At 45.0% G+C, this 23,862-nt stretch overlaps 1 long non-coding RNA gene across 1 annotated transcript in view; it reads left to right on the plus strand.

Moving 5' to 3' along the window:
- LOC118580531 overlaps positions 1-23,302 on the plus strand; it is a 41,796-nt gene extending 18,494 nt beyond the window's left edge. Inside the window, exons 2-3 of the long non-coding RNA XR_004944547.1 lie at positions 3,848-3,924; positions 23,193-23,302. This is a non-coding gene — a long non-coding RNA (uncharacterized LOC118580531). The remainder of the gene's footprint in view (positions 1-3,847; positions 3,925-23,192) is intronic.
- The last annotated feature ends 560 nt before the right edge of the window (positions 23,303-23,862 follow it).

The following is a 23,862-nucleotide window of genomic DNA, read 5'->3' on the forward strand; positions in this document are numbered from 1 at the left end:
AGGGTGGCCTTCTGTGCTCTGACCTCCAGCACACTGGGTGCAGATGACACAGATGTGCATCCCCACACCTGGTCCCATATCCTCCTGTCCTTCCTTTCCTGTGTGGCATGCTTCTGGGGAATGCCCGTGCTACCCCCAGCCCGGGAAGCAGCTGAGTGCTGCACACGTGCCCCAAGAGCCAGGGTACCCTCAGTCCGACAGCCGAGGAATAGCGTCTCAGTTTGCTGTTAAGCTGCATTTCCCTTACGATGTATGAAACTGAGAGTATGCTCTTCTGTTTCAGTGTGTGTATGTGTGTTCACATTCTCTTTCAGTATTTCTGATCTGCTTTAGAATTACTCTTTAGGGAAAGGAGACCTTCCTAGATGTGCTAAACATTATGGTTGTGCTTGTTCACGGTGTTTTTTATTTTGGCCATACTAAATTTTCTCTTCGTCTGATTGATAAATCTTTGTTTGTTTGTTTGTTTGCTTTTGAGACAGGGTCTCAGTTTAGCCCTGGCTGGCCTGTAACTCCTAGATTGTTCTCAACTTCTGACAGTCCTCCTGCCTCAGTCTTCTGAGTACTGGGATTACAGTTGTGAGTCACAATACTGGCTTCTCAGATTAAGAGAATTTCTATCTCTAGTCAGACTGATGATCTTGGTACTTACTGCCTGTGCACCCTAGTGAAGCAGCCTGCTCCCATCGGGGTTAAGAACATGCCAGTTCTCTCCTCCAGTACTTGCACAGCTTCCTTGTTGCACATTTAGATCCTTATTCATTTGGAGCTTCCTCTTGGGTCCCAGGTAGGGATCTGATTTTATTTAGCTCCAAATGGCTATACAGTCTTAACACTTATTTCTTAAAAAGTCAGTTTTCATCAAGTAATTTTCACATCTCCTTTAATTTGCGGAAAGCTGCTGTCTCCCTGAGCCTATTTTTGTCCTTGGTCTGTCTGTCTGTCTGTATCACACTTTCCATTATGGGGTTGTATGATAGACTATACCACCTGGAAGAATATACCACCCCCCTCTGGCGCTTGAGTGTCTGGTTTATTTGTTTTCCAACATGGACTTCTCTCTCAGGCATCCACTTAGAAACTTGGTGTATTTGTGGAAATTACTTTTATTTTATACATTCACTTACAGTGACTGACATTTTTATGTTAGCTTGTTCTGTCAGGAAGTAAGAGCTCCTATTTGGTTAAGTCTTCATTTGTGCCTTTCTGGAACGTTTAAAGTTTTCCTCTGATGATTTTATACATTTCTTATTATGAAACTTGCATTTTTTTCCACTTAATATTCTGTCGAGCAGGTCAGTACATGTTGACCTATTTTATTTTGTAAAATGGATCTAGGGTAGTCTACCGTGCCCTGATTTAATTTAACTTTGCCTCTGTTGATGTATGCCTGTTACTTTTAATCTTTCCCTCTTCCAAGCAGTTATAATTGGACTTGCTTATTCATAAACCATCTGGATTTGGGGGTAATAAGTGCTGCCACGTTATCCTTTCAAACCATTTGATGAGTCATGCAAACTTTAGTGCACACGTACATTGTTACCAGATCTTCGGATTTCTCTTTTCAAGAAAAACACCATAAAAATGACTCCTAAAAGTTGTATGTGTTCATTAACATGGGTGATATACGGTTGCAGGGGCTGGGGGTGCAGTTCAGTGACTGAGTGTGTGGGAGACCCTGCAGGGATTCAGACACCAGAGCACTACAAATAATGAAGAGCAGAAGTCACCGCTTCCGCCTTAACTAACTGGCCCATAGTCCTAGAAATGACATTTACATACCTTTGAAAGTTTGAATGTAGCAGGAATCTTAGAGTCTTATTAATAAAATCAAACCTGGTGCCAGTTATTGGGGTGAATGCTGGAAGATCAGAGAAGCAGAGAAGGCCACAGCTTCCTCACTTCGCCAGTTCCTCAGCTGATCCTTGTTTCCTCAAACTGGAAGCTTCTGAGTCCTCATCCAAATGGATCTCAGCTGAACTGCTGCTAGAAGCCTAAAAGCTAAACCAGCTAAAAGTTTCTAGTTTCAGGTCTTCACACCTTATATACCTTTCTGCCATCACTCCCTGGGATTAAAGGCTCACTTCTTGGGATTAAAGGCATGGGTTACAGTGCCTGGCTGTTTCCAATGTGACCTTGACCTCACAGAGATCCAGAGGGATTTCTGTCTCTGGAATGCTAGGATTAAAGGCGTGAGTGCCACCATTTTCTCGCCTCTGTATCTAGTGGCTGTTCTGTTCTCTGACCCCAGATAAGTTTATTAGGGTGCACAATATTTTGGGGAACACAATACCACCATATATGAAAAGTTCTCCTATAAAGAGACCTTGAGTTGAACCCAGGAGAAAGTATCCCTGGTCTAGTGACACACCTTCACTCCCAGCATTCAAGGGGCAGGAGCAGGTGGGTCTCTGAGTTTAAAGCCTACGTGGATGCTCAGCAAGTTCAAGGTCAGCCAGGGGCTACATAATGAGATCTTGCTTTAAGATTGTCCCCCTCCCAAAAGAACGTGCTGAAGTTAGTTTGGTGTGCTGGTGGCATAGGTTAAATTTACCTTGCCTTGGCAGTGACGTCCCAGACTAAATTGCTGTCTGTATGCAGAGATAAGGACAGGGCAGAGGTTGACAGATGGCTTTGAAACACTTGAGGCTTGATCTCCTTGGCATCAGTCTTTCGGCAAGGTAACAAATTGCCCTCAAATTCAGAGATTGGAGTTAACAGCACTGATTTTCTCTAGCAGTGTGCTGGGGGGTGGGGTTCGGGACTGGGGTCTCTCCTGATACTGAGTCAGAATGTAAGGTTCCAGTCCTCGTTCTGGGTTGGGCTGTAGGGTCCTCTTCCAGAGTGGTGCATTCTCTGGTGCTGGTGGCTTGTGGCGACCTCAGTTTCTCCCTGAGTCTCTCCGCAGAGAGGAGTGCCCGTAGACCCGGCAGCTTCTCCCTGGATCGAGTGACCCAGTGGGACAAGGCAGGTGCTGCAGTGCCTTTGGACCTTCCTTCTGGAAGCCATCCACTGTCACTCTCCACACTCCATTCCTTAGAAAGGAGCTGTACGTTCAACCCACATTCGAGAGCAGGGGAACTAAGTTTCACATTTTCAAGAGGGGAATGTTGAAGAATCTGAGAACAGCTTGTGAAACCTACACACTGTCCTGTCTGTTCTAAAAAGGAGGAGTGAGGCTAACATTTGAAAAGGGGAAACATACTCCTCTCCCACCCCCATCCCCATGATCTCTAAGGCAGATCAAGCTGGTCGTAGCGCTGAAGACAAATTGAACCGAGATTTACCCAGTGCAGTGATCAAGCCACTGGTGATGATAGATTCAGTGGAGGGCCCTGAGAGTGGGGGAGGAGGCAGGGGGGAAGCCGATTTGGTTCTGAGAATTCAAGGGGAGATTCCTAAGGAGTCGAAAATGCACAGCCAAGACCCAGATTGAAACCTCTCACCAAAGAGACCCCACCTTGAGGGCCAGGCTGGGGGGTGCGGGGCTGTAGTTTGGAGAAGTGAGGCAGACAGACCTACAACATGAGGGGAAGGAAGAAGGAGCTGCTTCCTGGTGGAAGGAGAGAATCTGGAGCCATCCAGAACCCTCAGGTGCTGGGGTTGAAGAGAGAACGGTGTTCAGAACGAAAGCATTTTTGCCTGCGGGATTGTGAAGGAGAGGGCATTTTTTAAGTGGAGTAGAACAACTTTGGAAATCGGATTATCATATCTGCATAGATGCTCGAATTTTTTTTTTTTTTTTTTTTTTTTTTTACATTGCTCGAGATTGGGAAGACAAGTGTCTGGCATTCCGGAAGTTTCTTTCTTTGACCTTGACATCTTCTGTCTTCCTGATTCCTTTTAGAACCGCCATGCATCCCAGGGATGGTGTCCTTTACTGGAGGATTTCTGCCTCACTTAACTTTCCGGAGTCTTTTAACTGTAAGTGAAATCTGTTTACCTTCTTTTTTTGTTTCCTTCCACATCCTGCATTTGGCTATTCTCTACTCTTCATGACGTGTGTGCGTGCTCAGGTACGTGCACTATGGCACATGTGGAGATCAGAGGACAGCTTGTGACTATTGGTTCTCTCCTGCTGAGTGAGTCAGCTCATGTTCAGGCTTCACCCTCCGAGCCGCCTCACCAGCCCTCCTCTGCCTTCCCCTCCTCCTTTTTAATGCCGGTATGCACGATTCTCTTACATAATGCATGATCAGTTTTCACATTAGGAGAAGAGTTTGTAGGTCTTCGTATGGAACATAGCATATTCTAGGGTTTCAATAAAGATTTGAGGTTAAAAGAAAGAAACAAGGACGTTTACAGATTAAACATCAAGATTCCCCCTAAACTGTGTCTGCATTTCCTCTACTGTGTGGTGTAATGGTTATTTTCCTGTTGTTTTTCTTTCAAGAACAAGATTTTAGGTCTACTAAATACTTAAGAGAAACTAAACCAAAATGGCTCCAAATGGAAGAGTTTTGTTTTGTTTGATGATGTTGATGTTGTTTTGAATTAGAATCTTCCGTAGCCCAGGCTGACATGAACTCACTGTAGCTGAGCTTGGCCTTGTTGAACCTCATCCTCCTGTTTCCCATTTTCCTAGCACACCATCATTCCTAAAGAGCAGTCTGTATACCCTGGGATAAAGGAACTGTTGTTGATAAGTTCCTTTTACCACAAAACTATCTGATTGTCGAATTGTGGCCAGTATTATCTTTAAATCAGTAGGGAAGCCTTACATGAATGGAGTCTGGTATTGCAGAACACGTGGGGGGTAAGCATGGGAAGAAATAGAAAGGGCCAGGAATGTGAGAAGAAACCGCAGAAGTGGAGGACTGAGAGACCCTGCTCTGCGTAGCCAGGTGAGAAGCGACGGAAGGGCATGGAAAGGCTGCAAACTGCAGGTAGTTCTTAGTTTTCCTTAAATAGACACCAAGCTTCTTCCATGTGTTCACAGTGTAGGAAAGAGGAAGGCAGAGAGAAAAGGAACGAGAGTAAGTAGATTTATAAACTTCTCATCTTGGCTTTCCTCACTGTACTTGGGCAGTTGACAAAAAGGTCTAGTTAATTGGCTTTTTTCTCCCTTTTCCTGTTTCTTTTCTTTTTTCTTGTCCTTGCTTCTTTTTCTATACATTCTCTCTTGGATTTCAGCAGATGTAGAAACTTCTTAGATCATTTATTCCATTCCCAGTACCTATGCTCTCAGGAAATACTATCACCCTCCAAGACCCTCTGATTCCAGAATCTTCTGGAAACTACTCTTAGCACTGGGGCTTCTAGGAAGTCTGATACTAATACTCACTTGCAAATTTGATATCCAAACTGGGTAGCTCCTTGGAAGAAAGGGGTAAGACAGACTTATTTGAGCAGCCTTACATTTAATATGTTAGTGAACAAGAGCAAGCATGCCCCCCACACACACACACCACCAGAGGAGCAGTGGCATTGAGGCTGGAGATGTGTGATGGAGAGGCAGAGTGCACACGATGAAAAGTGTCTAGGGTTGGCTGAAGTTGAGTGACACAGAGTTGCTTATCTCAAGTCTTCTGAGGCAGATGTGTCAGGGATGGTTTGGGAACCAGAAGCTAGATGCAGTGCTGTGTAGTGAATACCTGTGCCCTCGTGCCCAGCCTGGTCAGGTATACACTGCATCCTCATGCCCAGCCGGGTTAGGTGTACACTGCATCCTCATGCCCAGTCTGGCCAGGTGTACACTGCATCCTCATGCCCAGCCGAGTTAGGTGTACACTGCATCCTCATGCCCAGCTGTGTCAGGTGTACACTGCATCCTCATGCCCAGCCGGGTCAGGTGTACACTGCATCCTCATGCCCAGCCGGGTCAGGTGTACACTGCATCCTCATGCCCAGCCTGGCCAGGTGTACACTGCATCCTCATGCCCAGCCGGGTTAGGTGTACACTGCATCCTCATGCCCAGCTGTGTCAGGTGTACACTGCATCCTCATGCCCAGCTGTGTCAGGTGTACACTGCATCCTCATGCCCAGCCGGGTCAGGTGTACACTGCATCCTCATGCCCAGCCTGGCCAGGTGTACACTGCATCCTCATGCCCAGCCGGGTCAGGTGTACACTGCATCCTCATGCCCAGCCTGGCCAGGTGTACACTGCATCCTCATGCCCAGCCGGGTTAGGTGTACACTGCATCCTCATGCCCAGCTGTGTCAGGTGTACACTGCATCCTCATGCCCAGCTGTGTCAGGTGTACACTGCATCCTCATGCCCAGCCGGGTCAGGTGTACACTGCATCCTCATGCCCAGCCTGGCCAGGTGTACACTGCATCCTCATGCCCAGCCGGGTCAGGTGTACACTGCATCCTCATGCCCAGCCGGGTCAGGTGTACACTGCATCCTCATGCCCAGCCGGGTCAGGTGTACACTGCATCCTCATGCCCAGCCGGGTCAGGTGTACACTGCATCCTCATGCTCAGCATGGGCAGGCAGTTTGTAGTTAACTTTTTGTCTGAGATCTGTCTGGAGTCTTCTAGGAAAAATCACTGCTTATCACATGGGGGAGAAACAGGGAAGCGTTTCCAAAGCACCATGTGACAAACTGTAGAGGTGGGGACTCAGAGCTTGGAGCTTGTGGCATCAGGTAAAGTGGTGAGAGATGAGGTTGGAGAGGGCCTGCATAGAACGCTGGTGGCTGCGGGGAATTGTGGGAAGTTTTAAATTCAAAGGAATGGTATAGGTTGGCTAGAGAACTTGAAAAGGTGGTGACTCCTTGTGGGGAATTAGAGCAAGGAGGGATGGGAGAGGAAATGGATTGTTTCGCAGTGACCAGGGCGTGGTATGGGTTGACGGCAGGGAACTGAGGCAGTCTAAGAGTTCCCGAACTTTCTCTGAAAGAATAGCCTCTTAGCTGCGAGCTAGAACTCCATCATGATTTTTTTTCTTAAACCTTTGTTTAAGAATTTAAGATTCTCCGAAATATCTGACTTTTTAAAATTAATCGTTTTGTGTTAAAATACAGTTTTCTCTCTTTACATGCACAGGTGGCGTCATGTACCATACGTCTCCTGCAGCTGAGACATTGTGCACATTAAATAGCTCTCCCTTAAGATGAGTCAGCCCTTTTGTGATGGGCCTACACTTTGCTTAGTGTCTTCAAAGTTCGTATGTGTCTTAGCATTATCAGACTTCACCTCAGTGTTTTTTTTGAGACAGATTCTCATTATGTGGTCTGCAGTGGCTCAGAACTCACCATCTTCCTGCCTCAGTCCTGTACCTGCTGGGGTCACAGGTGTGCTTTGTAAGGTTGCCCTGTGGTCCAGCAAATGTATCCAGCTCCTCATGATGTTAAATAGTTCTTACTTAGTACTTAAGCCTTGAAGAACATAATCAGGGGCTGGATCGATGCCTCATCAGTTAGGAGCACTTGCTGCTCTTGCATAGGACCCAAGTTTGATTCCCAGAACCCACATAGTGGCTCACAACCAGGTGGCTCACAACCAATTCCAGAGTACCCAGTACCAGCTGTGATTACTATAGGCATTCAGACACACATGTGGAGTACATACATAAATATACATATAAAACAGATGATCATAAAAAAATTTAAAAATCAAAACAGTATCATACCTTTGCTCCAGATGGAGAATTGCTTGTCGATAACTAATTCAACTCACAACCTTTGGTATGTTGTGTGATATTTTTGTCCAATTTAGTTCTGGTTTAACTGTCAGAACAAAGTTGACAGATTTGTAGGATAGATTTAAGAAGGGAACTGCCTTTAAAAAAGAAATCTAAGAGGTTCTATTAGTCACAGATAGAAAAGAGACCCTTCCCAAAACACTAATTTTAAGGCTCTTCACAGACAAAATATTATTCAAGTAATCTCCATTTGAAGCCAAAAGCTATAATCTGAGAATTGCTGTGTTAAAAGGTTGCTTTTTGCTTTTTTTTTCCCCCCAACTCTCTCTTTCTCTGGGTCCCTACATATTGTGCCAGTGAAAACTGTTTCTCTTTGAAGATGTAAGAGTGATGAGCATGAAATCCAAGGCTGTTGGAGTGGGCAATCCTGAGAGAGTACCCCAGAGCCTTCACTGAGCTGTGGTTGCTCTACCCGGGGCCCCTGGGAGGAAGCGGGGCCTTTGGTGTCCTCTGCAGCTGGCTTTGTCTGCTGTCTCTGTTCAGTGTGTTGCTTTGGAACCTGTGAGAGGCCTGCTGGTTGAGAGTTTGATCGTCATCCCGTGACCGGTTGTCGGAGAGAACTGCGGTCTGAAGCTGGTGTTGATTTTAGAGAGTTATTCTCGGGAGCCCTTTCTGGAAGGAGATAAAGGCAGGAGGAGTGCCAGCAGCCAGGTTCAGTCTTGATGTGGATGCTTTGGAAAATGATAAGTGCTTCTGTGGGACCATCCAAGGGGATCAGCTTGCAGCCTACTGTAAAGGTGAAAACAGCTAACAGTCTATGAAAGGGATGTCAGATGTCCTCAGGTCTGCCTCCAAGCAGTCATGGAGAAAAGATGAGGGTTTTCTCTCCACTCTCTGTTCTCTAAGATAGAGGCTGTAAAATCTCTAATCCGTCAGTGGTTCATGCAGTTCAGTTTCTAAGTGACTAGCAGATACAGACTCTGATCTAAGGTGGCTGTCTTGTTGTTGAGACTGGATAGCTTTTAAAACAGCTAGTTACTACCTCTGGTGAAGGCTGTAACAGCAGCTAGTTATGTTCAAGTCTCTGGTGAAAATCTTCTCATCTTGAAAGTCACAGACAAAGGGACAGAAACTTTCATCACATGGTCTCGTGCTGCTGTTTTATCCAAATGTAAAGGAGTGAAGGATGCACATGCCATGGCAAAGGATATTTTTATAGTATGCAACTTGTATGACTCTCTGAGTCAGGTGAGTGGGTGATTCTAGGCAGAAAAAACTGAGTTTTCAGCAAGAAGTGAGAATCCATATTGAGAAGAACAGGATTGCGAGGCCAAGAATACACCCAGGCAAGGGGAAGATTTTAGAAGGAGGAGACTTGAGTGACTAGGTGGTGGTGGGTTCAAAAGCCTGTGGAGAGAAGGCATTTAATCTGAAAGGACTTGCCTGGAGTCCAACAGGAAAAGGATTTCTCTCTTCTCTCAGACTTGAGACTTGATGAGCCTGGGTCTGGTGGAGCTGGACCAACTCCAGGGGATGGCTAGCCAGAAGGGTTCAGAAGAGTCCCCTGTATGTTAGGCCTAGCCTAATAACTGAGTACTGTGAGGTTATTGCGCTTAAAACATCAGACGGATGCATACTAGTCAGTTTTTTTGTTTGTTTGTTTGTTTGTTTGTTTTTGGTGTATTCAAACTAATTCTCAGTCTTACTGCAGAGCACCAAGTAGGTGTTCTTACTAGCAGATGAGAGAGTGGAAAATGTCTTCATAGATTTCATTTCCTGTGCATTTGATTAAGATAGGGTCACCGAACCCAAGTGTGAAACCTTCCCTAGGGGGCTGGCAGGAAGGTGCTGTATTTTGCACAGCCTTCTGCCCAGAGATAAAGTTACTCATTGGCATCTCTCACAACATCGCTGGTTTGGCTCCCTTAACCACAGTGGGACAGGGAGACCAGAACTGAAGTGCACACATCCATTGGGGATGGGAGGCCATTGGGACAGGCAGAATGGAGCATCTGCAGCTCTAGGGTTAATAGGTATGTGGCGTGCAAGATAACTGTGGTCTTGCAACCGAGTACAGCTCTGTGGTGCATGGGTTTCAGGAATTCCAGTTTGCCTTAGCACTTCCTTTTGTCTTCAGTGTCTGCATCGTCTTTAGCTTTTCTGAAACACCATCAGCTTTGCAGTTTCAATTGGAGAAGGCATTGTTTTTGAGAGAAGGCCACGCCTCGGCTCATACTCAGTAATCAATGTATTTAGTCGCATGCTAAACACAGGATATTTACCTAGGTGTTACATTGCATGCTTTTGGGTGGGGTGGGGGTACAAAGGGCTTGCTGGGCTGGGGAGGTCAGTCAGTAGAGTGCTTGCTGAACAAGCAAGAGGATCTGAGTTCAGTACCCAGAAACCATGTAAATAGTTGGGTGTGGTGGTATTGGTCCACACAGAATCCCAGCCCTAGAGAAGTGGAGACTGGTATTATAGATCCGTGGGCTTCACTGGCCAGCCTGCTTACTTGATAAGCAAGCCCCAGACGAATGAAAGACTGTATTTCAAAACACAAGGTAGCTGGTGACGTACTGAAGAAGGACATCTGAGGCCGGCCTCTGGCCTTCACACACATGCACCCCCAGTGCGGAAGAAGAGCGGTGCAGGCTTTGCTCTCGCATTGTCTGACCTGGTGGGGCAGGTGCAGAAGAAGTACTGTCGTTTGGGGCTTGAGAACTCCAAGGTTGTGGAAGAGCCATGGTCAGCTTCAGATCCTGGTGCTGACTGGACCAAATGTTTACCTTTGGAAAGGTTCTCCTACACCTTCAGAGTATCCACAGCTGGCCCGTGCCAACAGGAAGGTCTGTCCCCCTGCCTTAGGGTGCTAGAGGCCTAAGCAGACAGTGGCTGTAAAGGGTTCAGAAGCCCCAGTTATAGACGACTCCTTTGTTAAAAACAACAGAACCAGCAGCACCTCTGTGAACTCAGTCCCGTCCTGGAAGTCCAGGGATTGTGACTTGGTTGGAACTTCGTTGTTAGAGGTAAGGGTTGAGGTGTTCCCTGTGTGGAGAGGCCACCCAGACTGCATGGCACTGCCAGAGGCAATCCTGAAAAACAGGGCAGAGCTAGAACAAAAATGGGTAGTTAATATTTCTCATTTTCTTTGGAGTTAGAAGGTTGAAATAGACTTGTCCAGAGCTGACAGTAACTCAACTCGTCTGTTCTTGTAATATACCCTTGTTGAGCCACTTAGCTGTACCTGTCTAAGTCTGATATACCTTGGTTCACTTCAGGAGCCATGTTGATGGTTGACTGTCACATTTGCCTGGTTTATAAACATTTGAAGGTTTCAGGAAAGTGAATAAAGCTAATAAATAATAATTTAACAAATTAGAAGTGGCAGGAATGGCTCAGTGGCTAAGCGTACTGAGATACTATGGGATTGCTGCACTTCCTTTTTCCAGATCCCAAGGAAGTTCCTGTGTACCAACCCTGGCCTGGGAAATGTAGTTCCTTGTAACCAAGCCAGTCCCAGAATAAAACCCCACATTTATGCAGTGAAATATATTTTTGTACTTACTGTTGTTTTGGAAACTGGGAAAGACATGTAGAATTATTTATGTTTAAAACTATTTGAAAAGTTTGTTGCAATATCAAATAAAATAGCAAATATTTAACTTGATTATATAATTGTTTTCTCTCAGTACCTTATCTGCTTCTGAAATGGCACAATAGCTTTAAAAACGGAACTGATTTGATCATATCCTCGTCTCCTGAAAGCGTTCTTGTAATTCGACGCTAAGTTTGAATTTCATTATGCAAGATTTTCTAAAATTACCCTGTATGGTGCCATCTAGTGGTAGGTGATTTACTTGATTTTGGACAGTCATTCACATTTTGCTTTTCGATAAATCATTCATTTCACTTCTAATAACGCTTCATTTATTAGATATATTTAAAGGGGATGCCTAAAAAGACCACATAGTTACAAATGGAAGAAGAAGTAGAGAAGGAAAAAAAAAAACTGGGAAGGCTTTTTCCTCCAGGTTTGCTTGTACGGTGATGAATGCACACAGAGCTAAGCTATTAGCTGACAACAGTTTGAACATAGGCATAAAATCATTTCTTTTGTTTATGAAAGTCATATGCTTGTTTCCAAAGTATGATCTAAGGGACATGCTGCAGCTTTGAAATCAGGCATGCACAGCCTTGTGTTCTGGAATTGCTGTCTGTCAAGTGGTGTTCTGGCCATTTGGTATGTACCAACTCGTCAGCTATCCACAGACTTCGATTTCTCATGATAGAATTTGCTTCTGCTGCATACCCGCACCCTGTGTGCACAGCCCCTCCGCCTTCCCGTTGTGATGATAATTACGTTTCCGCATAAGGCTTAGCGTTCACATTGTGAGGACTTCTTGTAACACATTCTTCACAGCCGAGTGGTAGAATCCGTAGTTAGCTTTTCTCTCCAGCATAGCTTTGTGTTTGTTTGTTTGTTTCTAATCAACGATTGTGTTTGTCTAGATGAACTTAGCCGTTTACTCATTCCTGAACTCCTCCCCAGAATCAATTACCTACATCTAAAATGGTGTCCGTGGCCCTGTGAAACAGACACTTGGTGTTTTGTGGTGACCAGGTCACTTGGGAATAGCAGTTGCTAGCCAGCACTTGGCCTCCCTCTCTGGCCTAGTAGTCTTTTCCCTAGTAACTGTGGTGTCTTTGTGCCTCCAGGAAAGATTGCTGGCCTTAGGGTCTGGCCCTTTCTGTGTGGCTAAGGGCTCTGATCAAGAAGAGTTCAGTCAAACACGCTGAGTATTCTGCAAGGCCAGAGGCACTAGTCCTTCGATAGTATCTTGTCATAGAGAAGTAGAGTGGGTGAATTTTCTGGGGTCGCAGTAAAGAAGAAATCACTCACCAAACAGGGACAAACTAATTAAAAACTGTCTAAAGCAAACAAAACAATGTAGATGAATGTAGCTCCCTGGGTAGGTAGCTCCCTGGGTCTGGTCAGGAAAGGATGAAGAAGAGGTGCGTGATGGTGCGTCTACCTTGTCTGCCTTTGCTTGGTTTGATCCAGCAGGACCTGAGATGTTACCCTGGGGGTCAGCATGACTGGTGTGTAGGGGAACAGGAGAGAATAGAAGTCTGCTTTAGTTACAGAGGAACTGTTAAAGACACAGAGGCTGTCATTCTCCATGGCGAGCACTAGGGGGCCACAAAGGCCCGACTCTGGATAGATTTCTCATTGGGAAGAAACCACAAACAGGGAAACAGCGTTTCATAATGTAATGAAGAGTGGCCTGAACATTCTTCTGAACACGGTTTCTCTGTTCGGTTCGTTCAGGTTGCTGTTTGTAAATAAGATGAGCTAGGCAGTCTGGTTAGGATAGCCCCTGCTTCTTAGAATGGTACGCATGGTGCTTCCTTGTCGAACCGCTGGATCCAGACCTGATTTTGATGCACAGATGTTGGATGTCGGATGGACCAATTGCTCCAGTCCATTGTGCTAATTGAAAACAAATATTTTCATAAAAAGCAATTTGGGCCACAGGCATTCTAGTAAGAATCTTTTGGTTAACTTATCGACTATTATTTCCAACTCAAGCTTGTCCATCCTCCACTAAGTCATTACTTCAGCAAATGGTTGTTGAATGTCTTTGGCCTGCAGACCCTGCTAGCTAGATATTGGATACAAGGCACATGTTTTCTATGTAACCTTGTCTTTTCTCAGTTTCCCCATCTCTTCTGGTAACATGCACACCTTTCCCCCCAAGGTTCCTTTTTGCTTTTAAAGGTAAATCAGCATGTAATGTCCTAATTCATATTCATTCTCTCTCTCTCTCTCTCTCTCTCTCTCTCTCTCTCTCTCATTTAAAGATTTTTTTTAAAGATTTATTTATTTATTATGTAGACAGCATGTATGCCTGCAGGCCAGAAGAGGGCACCAGATCTCATTACAGATGGTTGTGAGCCACCATGTGGTTGCTGGGAATTGAACTCGGGACCTCTGGAAGAGCAGTCAGTGCTCTTCACCTCTGAGCCATCTCTCCAGCCCCTAAGTCTCTTGATTTCAGAGTCGGCCCCTTACTCACTGTCTGCTCCGCCTCTGTTACCCTGGCCCCTGTACTGATCTCATGTCCTTGCCATTTCTCTTTATTAACATTCTAAATGTGTGTTGTTGCTGATGGACGGGTGGGCTTTTATTTCTGTGCTTCCTGGTGGAACCAAGTGTAGTGGTAAACGAAGGAGAATACTGTCCTTGCAACCTCATCCCTTTCTTCTCCCATCCCCACTCCCCGCTCCTTCCTCTTCTGACACCTCTCTTCCTCCTTGCTCCCCCTCCCCCCGCTCCCCTTTCTGCTGTGTCATTTCTGTAAGGAACCTAGAAGGTAGCCCAGTTGGTAAGGTGTTTGGCAAGGCTTGAATTCAGCCCACAGAACCAAAGCCAGGATGGTGGTTTAGGCTTGTAATCCAGTGCTGGGGAGGGAATCAGGCAGATTCCTAGGGCTTGCTGGTTGTTAAGAGACCCTGCCCCTGGAAAGGTATGAAGACAGACACTGGAAGTTATCCTCTGATGGCCGCACACATGGACCTGCTCTCACACACACAGCACACGTGCATACACATAACAGATACACAGAAATGTTTGCAATGAGTTTCCTGGGTGCTTTGGCATTTTATTTGTCTTTAGTATTTTATTTATCATTGTTTCATATAAACCCATGATTTCTGGGAGACAGATCGCCTAAGTTCTCCTCATGGTTTTGAAGGCTGGTTTAGGTTGAGCTCCTTGAAAGACTCCGTAGAGATGTTAATTAAAGTCAGTGAGTCCAAGCTTCAGGGAAGGGACTATTTATATTTACCCTTTCACCCACCAAGAAAGAGCAGATTCCTTCATTTGCTCAGCTTGTGAATTTTCCCTATAAAGCTCTTGAAGGTTTTGTTGTTAGACTTATTCTTAGAAAGTATATAGGTTTAGCTGGGAGGTGGTAGTGCATTCCTTATAATCCCAGCGGCCCTCAAGAGTCACAGGCAGGTGGATTTCTGAGTTTGAGGTCAGCCTGGTCTACAGACTGAGTTCTAGGACAGCCAGGGATACACAGAGAAACCCTGACTTGAAAAACCAAAACCAAAAAAGAAGAAAGTGTAGTTCAACAGTCATATTAAGTGAAAGGTTTTCCTGGTATATGAAACGGCTTTTGCCTTAAATTAATGAGTTGCTATTTTTTTGTATATTGATCTTATATCCAAGAATATTGATGGACTTAGATTTTATTCTAATAGTTTTTCTTTATAGTTCTTGCTGTAGAAACAGTTAACGCTGGGTGGTCGTGGTGCACGCCTTTAATCGCAGCACTCAGGAGGCGGAGGCAGATGGATCTCTCTGAGTTCAAGGCCAGCCTGGTCTACAGAGCAATTTACAGGACAGCTAGGACTGTTACACAGAGAAACCATGTCTTGAAAAACAAACAAGAAAACTTGTATTGCATTATTAAATAACCATCTTTGTTGCATTTTCTAGCTGTTAAAGGAAATACTTCATTTAACAGCTGTGAATTTTTGTTGTAGTTTTTAAAAGACACTAACCATGTCTTTTCTGTTCTACCACATCAGGTTTTATTTTTTTTTTAATATGAAGGTAGTTTAAGAATGACTAAAACTACTTACTGTTCTTTAAGGACTTAGTTAACCCGAGATAAATATTCTGCTCACTTCCACAAACCTTGATGAGACAGTCACCCCTATTGCCCAGCAGTGCTTGGTAACTGACTTCTGTTTGGTGAACGTGCCTGTGGTATCAGGAGGAATGCATGTGAAGTCTAAATTTTTGGTGTGATGCTGCAACTGAGTTCCTTAGAAGGCCTCACTTTGCAAAATGGGCGTCTGGCTTTCATGAGAATTCTGAAAACTGGCCAGGACCACTAGAGAACACACTGTTGTCTGTTTACAATGTGAGGCTTCTAAACCAGAAGAAGGTCATGTGTCCCCACCCCTAAGATTTTCTTTGCTCAGCTACTGTCTTGACGCCAGAGAGAATAGCTTGTAGACAGACATGTGGACTTCTCCTCCCACAGATAGAAGTACCTGAAACTGTATTCTGTTCCTTTGAGTCCTCTGCTGGCTCACTGTACTTGCGTTCAGGATTCATGAGCAGGTGGCTGTGCGTGTGGCCTTCGGTAATTGGGTAGCTCACAATGTGGTTTGAAATCCCACACGGGCAGTGTGCAGGATGTCCACACAAAACACAGAAAGGCAGTGTTCACTGGAGCTGCCTGACCTTTACAGTTCTCTCCACCCCCAAGTTCTGGTTTTTAACCATTAGTAGAAGAGTTACGCTTCACTAACTATAGATAATATAAAATTGAATGTAAGATAATGTAATGTACTATCTTTTTAAAAAAATGTCCTATCTCTATGTATTTATCGGTACTTTTCTTGAGACAGGTTTTATTGTATAGACTTTACTGGTTTGGAATTCACTGTATAGACCAGGCTGGTCTTGAACTCATGAATGCTGGAATTAAAGGCATGTACCCATATGCCTAGCATGGTATTTAGTAATTAATATATATTAATCTCAAAATGATTATTCTACCAAAAATTTGTACTGTCCAGCAGGTAGATATTTACTGTTAAGAGTTGGCTACAAAAATTAAATCTGGTTAAAAATCCCTGGCCACGATATAGCTCATTGGTAAAGTGTGAGGGACAGTTCTGAAGACCCCTGTGTTCCGTTTATATGATGATTGTCTAGAAAAGGTATTTTTTAGGTAAGTACCGGGATAAGTCATACTTATCCCGAGATTTACTTCCCAGCATCCTTAGGGATAACTTTGTAATCGGTGTTGGTGTTTTCTTTATCTGTCAGGGAATGTGGAGCTGAGGTACAGTTGAAGTAATCCCCTGGCTTGTAGATCTGTGTGCCTTGTTCCTTTCTTGCCATTCTCCAGGAACACCTGCCAGAAAGCCCTTTAGCTGGCTTTTCCAAAACACTTCAATTTTCAAAATAGTAATTAAAGAACTCTCAGTGATGGGGTTGACAAAGCCCTTCAGGCCTTTCAGTGTTGCTAGGGAGATGCAGCTGGGAGTATATCTGTGTCTTAGGCAAGCTGTGTAGACAGGGCTTGCATAAAGAGGGTAGAGGGCTATTTGTGTCTTTTTGGAGGAAGGGAGGGTCCTTGTGGACAACACAGAATTAAATTCTTAGTTACCTTTTCTCAGTGGAAAAAATACTACCATGCTTTCCTCTTTTCCATTTTATTCTGGAACTTATAGGCCAGTATTTGCACATTTCAGGCCAAAAGGTAAAGTAAGTTTATAAAAAACAAATTTGAAGCCTTGTTTGAAGCCTTCTACTAAAGGAGAGTTGTAGAATTGGGCATTCTGTTGGGCTGAGTTGGCGACTGTATTTGATTTGGGGCTTTCTAGTTGCTAAAGTGAGAAAAGGAAAGCCCACAATTGCGTAGTTGGTGTGTGTTGACAACTAGAAGCCCGTAAACATCTGCAGAAACCAAACATTTCCTGGAACTAAACTCAAGCCGAAATGGGTCACGTGGACCTTTGTTTAAAGAGTCTAGTGAAAAATATCTTCAACCACAGTTACATAACAGGTCCAAGAGCACAGCACATGTGACCCGTGCTCTCTAGGAGGTGACCAGGAGGCTCAGTGTGTGTCCTAGGCACGAGGCAGGCGAGCGGGAAGGAGCTCGGGGGACCTGAGGCCAGGGACTCCACTGTTTGGAAATTACAGGAGGGAGCTCAAGACAGTCAGCATTGTTAATGGGGCCAGCTGGTTGATTTCCTGTGGGACAGGAGATGTTGTCAGGGTGGCTTTTCCATAGCATCCCTTCCTCCTCACTCCTCCAACAGTGACTCCAATGCAGAGATTGTGTTTTGTTGATTCATGGGAAGCATTGAAGGACACAGAGAACATTTTTTTATGGAACTGTAAGGGCTAGCCTCCTTCTTCACAGAAGTCTACTTCACTTCTGAGTAAAGGTAGCAATAGAGTTTTAGTCTTTGAAATTTTAGTTTTTGAAAGTGTGTACTCATTGATTTTTTTTTTTTCATTTAGGTTTTTGTAACAGAATCGTAACCATTTATAACTAATGTGATAGGGCAGAAACAGCCTCCCTCCCTTATGAGGGAGAAGTGTAGCCAACTGACCATCTGAAAGAGTGTGATCCCAGAAGGGTGGTTTCTGTTGAGGAACGTGCCCTCCCGGGTTAACTAGGCATGGTGATTTGAATGAGAACAGCTCGTATATTTGAATGCCAGACATTTGAAACAATGTGCTAGACCTGAAAATGTGCCTGAGGCTAAATTGAGGAGTTTTGGATGAATGGTGTTGGCAGAGGAGATTTTAAGACACACTTAGGAGATTGCCGTGAATCTCAGAGATTTTGAACTTCGGTCTTTTGAACAGTGTTGAGACTATGGGAACTTTTGATATTGGACTGAATGCCTTTTTGTATTGTGATATACTACAACTTACAGGGACCAGGGAGTGGAACGTGGTAGTTTTAATAAGAATGACCCCTATAGGCTCATATATTTGAATGCTAGTCACCAGGGAGTTGGCACCATTTGAAAGAAGTAAGAGATGAGGACTTGTTGAAGTATGTCACTGAGGGTAGTAGGCTTTGAGGTTTCAGAAGCCCATGCTTCACCTCTGCCAAGGATCAGGATGTAGTTCTCCACTACTTCCCCAGCACCGTGCCCTACTGCCATGCTCCCCACCATGATGACGATGACCTAAACCCCTGAAATTGTAAGCAAATTGCCTTGGTCATGGTGTCTCTTCATAGCAAATAGAACAGTAACTAAGACACTAGGGTACAGTACTGGCTGGTCTTATGTGTCAACTCAACACAAGCTAGAGCCATCAGAGGAAGGAGCCACAGTTGAGGAAATGCCTTCACGCCCCCTGTAAGCCATTTTCTTATTTAGTGACCAATGGGGGAAGGCCCAGGCCATAAGAAGGTTGGTTGAGTAAACCATGGGGAGCAAGCTACTATGCAGCTCCCCTCCATGGCTTCTGCATCAGCTCCTGCCTCCAGGATCCTGCCCTGTTGGAGTTCCTATCCTGACTTCCTTCAGTGATGAACAGCCATGTTGAATTGTAAGCCCAATAAACCCTTCCCTCCCCAGCTTGCTTTTTAGTCGTGTTGTTTTGTCGAAGAACTAGAAACCCTAAATAAGATAAATTTGTACCAGCGTTGTGGGGGTATTGCTGTGATAGACCCGACCATGTTTGGGGGATGATTGTGGAAGGACTTTGGAACTTGGGTTTAGTAGAGCCATTGAATTCTGTGGGAACTTGGAAAATAATCTTAAGAGCAGTGCAGAAGATGGAGGCCTGGCTTGTGAAGTTTCAGAGGGAGTTTAAAGACTTTGTCAGGGCCGTTTGTTGTTTTGAATTAAGATCCTGTGCTTCTGGCTAGTTGGGGCTGAAGAATCAGCTGTGATTAACAAGATGCCAGAACTACTGAAGCAAAATTTTGCTTTGCTGGGATACTTGATGCTAGTCAGCTGGAGCTAATAAGTTAGCAGTGATGAAGAAGTGACCAGCATCACTAAAGTGAAATCTGGTGTTTCCTGAGAACACAGAGAAGCTGTATTCCAGAGGCAGCCAACGTTGTACCTTGTGTGGCAGATGGACTTGTTAGTGTGCAAGCATCACTCATGTGATAGTAGTTCTGAAGACGTGAAGGGATCATGGAGCGCAGCTGAGGATTCCAACTGTGAGAGGCCAGGAGAGGCCATTGGTGAAGGTGCAGCCTCAGTGGCAGTTGAAGGCCCAGGACTGAAGGGGTCATGCAAAGAAGTTGAAGCTTGGTACCATGAAGAGAGCCTAGAAGAGGCTGTTGGTAAAAGTGCAGCTCAGTTGCAGCAGAAGACACCAGCGTTTTGGAGATGCCAGTACCATGGGATGACCACCAGGAACAGCAGCAGCAGTGGAGTGGAGCCAGCTGGAGCCTAGAAGACAAACTCGTGTGTGCTGCAGAGGGCTGAGCCAGAGAAGTGACCCAAGCCCTTTGGAGGTGCCCAGAAGATTGTGAGTGGATCCCAGATAATTGGACAGTGAGTTTTTACACTGTTGGAGTTTGGTTTTGCTTGGTTCAGACTGTGATGGTGCCCTGCTTTTCCCTCTTGAAGAAGGTTTTTAATTTTGATTTTTTAAAGGAGCCCACAGCCAAAAGACTTGAACTTTGAAGAGAGATTGGATATGCTAAAGAATCTGAAATTGTAATGTTTTAGAATTGGTAGACTGTGGGACTTTTAAAATTATGATTCTAAAGTAAGATCTTGAGGATGAATAAGAAAGGATGGGATGTGGCTTCATAGTGATGTGTTTGTGTGAAGTTGACAGGGGTCAGTTGTCCTGGCTGCCTTTCTGTGTCAGCTTGACACAAGCTAGAGTCATCAGAGGAAGGGGCCTCAGTTGAGGATGAGGTCCAGCTGTAAGGCATTTTCTCATTTAGTGATCAAAATAATGGGGAGGGCCCAGCCCATGGTGGGTGGAGCCATCCCTGGGCTGCTGGTCCTGGGTTCTATAAGAAGGGCTGAGCAAGCCAGGAGGAGAAGCAAGCTGGTAAGCAGTTACCCTCCATGGCCTTTGCATCAGCTCTTGCCTCCAGGATCCTGCCCTGTTTGATTTCCTGTCCTGGCTTCCTTCAGTGGTGAACAGCAGTGTTGAAATGTAAGCCCAATAAACTCTTTCTTCCCCAACTTACTTTTGGGTCATGGCATTTTGTCAAAATGATAGAAACCCTAACTAAGGTACATTAACTCAAAAGAAAAAAAAAGTCTGGCCTGCCTTATATTTCTCATACAGATGTTAATTATCAGCTGCCCACAATGGTAAAACATGAGTAATAATTTCTGCTACTTGGGGCCATATCATGCCTAGCCAGCAATGTGAGAGGATGTACTAATGTGATTTAGGGGGACATCATGGGTAGCTTTCAAATCTAGTGATGCTGTTGACTGAACCCAGAACCTTGTGTAACCAGCCAGTATATCCCCCAGGGACAGTTCTGAAGACCCCAATGTATTGTTTATTTGATAAGCTGCTGGAAAAATGTTTCTCAGATAAGTACCTGAAAAAGTCATTTTCCTCCTGAGACTCCCAGCATGGAGTGATTGGAGATCACTTTGTATTGACCAACTCTGTGTGTTGAGCTGTAGCCCCTGCCCTTGGCTTTCTGAGTCAGGGTCTTAACTCTTCTGAATTCAAGCTGCCTTTTGAACTTACCAAAGTCCTCCTCTGCCTGCCTCCTGAGTGCTGCAAATACAGGTGTGTCTGCTACACACCGCCAAAGTGTGGTTTGTTTTAGATTAAAGGGGCTAATGTGGGTTAAGTACTTAGCACAGGTTATGGATAATGGGTTCACCGAGACTTCTAGGTTTTTGTTGTAGTGTTGTTTTTCTGAGACTTGAACCCAGGTCTATAGAAGTGCTGTGACATGAGCCACAATACTGTCCTTGTGTTTAGTTTTTATGCTACATGTATATTTTATGTTTACATGTATATTTCTAGGTCTTTGGGATCTGTGTTTCCTGTCCTGGTTTTACCAGTATGGATTTATATTGATATTTAAGGGAAACATGTTGATGTGTTTGTGTGTATGTCCTTTTTTTGAGATAGGGTCTCTGCATTATGTAGCTCTGGTTGTCCTGGAACTCACTCTGTAGACCAGGCTGACCTTGACCTCAGAGATTCACCTGTTTCCTGGGTGCTAGGATTAAAGATGTGTATCACTATGCCCAGCTGACTAAGGTCCACTGTCCTGCTGTAGAGTCCATCGAGAACAAGCAGAGGGGTCCAGTCTGGGGACCATAAATGTGCAGTATTACAAGATGGGCCTGCACACGAAGTTGTTGTGTTAGGCAGTTGTTAGTCCTGCGAAGCCTGGAAGAGCCTGGTGAGAAGAGAGCAGCCCCAGTGAGATGAGACTCTCCCTCTTCCTCCATCCAGGTTTATGGTGTGCCCACATGCTGTGTTGTCTTCCTCTGTACCACATGGAACAGTCGGGATTCCAGTGGACCTCAGGAAGGTTTTCAGAGATGGGCTTTCGAAAGACGCACAGATAAACACATGCAACAAAATAGGGAGGACTTGAGACGGAGGGCAGCAGGTGGCACTGGGGTTGGAGCCTGTGGGCCCATCTCTGAGAGGAAGGACTGGCATGGTGGAGGGAGCAGCTCCACAGAGCTGAGAAAGCCCTAGGCAGAGGGGAGCTGAGCGTGGGCCAGAGCAGCCTGGGAGGTGGGAGGCCAGGGCCACTCAGGCCCAGGAGATAGCAGGAGTGCCATGGAAGCTTTGGAAAGTTCCAAGGCAGAAAAGGACAGTGTTGAGTTTGTAGTATGCTAAGGTGTGATCTGGTGAGTGGATTAGCGGGACAAGGATGGAAACACCACGTCAGGCAAAAAGAGAGCCTCTGTGAAAAACCTTTAGGCTGAAGCATTGACACTTCCAACTTAAACATGGAGCAGAGCACAGCCTCCATTTAACAGACCATGCCTTGAGCCTAACAGGTCCCCAGCAGGTGCAAGAGCATGTTCTCGTTAGTGTCACTAGAGAAGGTCAGCTGAAGGGTTAGTGGTTAGAGGTGACTGGCAGGAAATCAAGCTCTAAAAAGCATCTGTGAAAAAACTTAAAATAATGAGAACACACTAATTTTTTCCCTAGAAACAAAAGCAGTGGGACCAGTGTGAGAGAAGACAACTCTGTTAGTGAAAACAAAGGCAGTACATTACAGAGCACACCAATCTGTGATCTTTCCAGTGTTTACGTGTGTGAAGACAGCCTTACAATTTGGATTTAACATAAATATTCAATCACTTTCCTATTTTAAAAATAAGCCCAGAGTTTCGGTCCAGCTTATTGGTCGATAACTCCATTATTCTTTCTCTTCTCTCCTCTCTCTCTTCTGTTCCCCCTTGCCCTCTCTTTCTCCTTCCATCTTTGAGACAGGACTTCATTCTGATCCCAGATAGGCCTTGATTTTCTGTGTAGCTTGGGCTGGCCTCCAATCATGGCAGTCTTACCTTGGCCTCTCACTTTCCTCGGTTATAGATACACACCACTGTGCCCAGCTTCAGTCTTTGGAACGTTTCCCCTCGGACTGGAGAGCTTAATTAGCGGTTAGAGCAGAGGACTCGGTTTTGATTCCCAGCACCCACATGGTGGCTTACCACTATCTATGACTCTAGTTCCAGGGGACCCGATACCCTCACACAGACATGAATGTAGGCAAAGCACCAATGCACATAAAATAAAAATAAATGAATAAATGTTCCCTCTCCTTTTGAATCAAAAGCATCTCCAGTTGTAGGGCTAGGGACAGCAGATTTTGTCTAGTGAAGGGTCAGACTGGTAAAAGGTAACCAGGGTGTGCTGCAGGATGTGTATATTTTATTGTGCCAACCTAGGCTTATGCTGGAAGGGATGCCTTAAAACAGAAAGGATGTAATAAGGATGAAAGTTGGTCGTGTCCAAGGTGTGAGGACTTAAGTTGCCCTGAGCCCTCACTAAGAAAACACAGAAGGCAAAGAATGAAAGCAAGCCGGTCTCCGCTGGCTTTGTCCTGACAGTTTCGTTTCCCCCACAGGCCTTCTGTTGCTGCCTAGGGTAGAGGACTTGAGCCAGCAAGAGTCCGCAGTGTCTCTGCCTCCTGACCTGCCCTTGCCGAATACTGGTTTACAGGAGAATTTGAGCCCAGCTCAGGGCCAAGGTGAGTAGATGCCACCCTACCCTCCCACCTGCTTCTTGTACAGCTTTTTAACAAATGTAGCGCACATATGTGCACGCGCGCGCACACACACACACACACACACACACACACACACACACTGCAGACTCTTCTAACTTTGAGGTTTGAAAACACAGTGCACTTTAATTGGGTTCTTTAAAATTTTGCTACGTGGAAATAATAGCGATTTTATAATAATAATAAATGGGTGTAAATGAAGGGATTTTGAGATCAAAGTAATGGAAACACTTTCCTTACATAATAGTTAATCTCTAAACAGTGATGCTTACATGCAGGTATTAACATGTTTAAAGCATTCTGCTTGGTGCTTTGTTTTTGTGCTATTAAAATGCAAATGTGTAGGTGAGGCAGTTGCTGTAACACTTGACAGGTCAGCTGTGGCTGCATGAGGTCTCTCCTTTCAGAGTGGGCTTTGGTTAACCTGAGATCCATGGGAGTCTGGTGGACATCGTGGCTATGTTATGTGTATGTAGATAAGGTTACAGAGTCTTTCTGGACTTGTCTCTTA

Source organism: Onychomys torridus, chromosome 3, assembly GCF_903995425.1.
Source record: "Onychomys torridus chromosome 3, mOncTor1.1, whole genome shotgun sequence".
Taxonomy (NCBI): domain Eukaryota; kingdom Metazoa; phylum Chordata; class Mammalia; order Rodentia; family Cricetidae; genus Onychomys; species Onychomys torridus.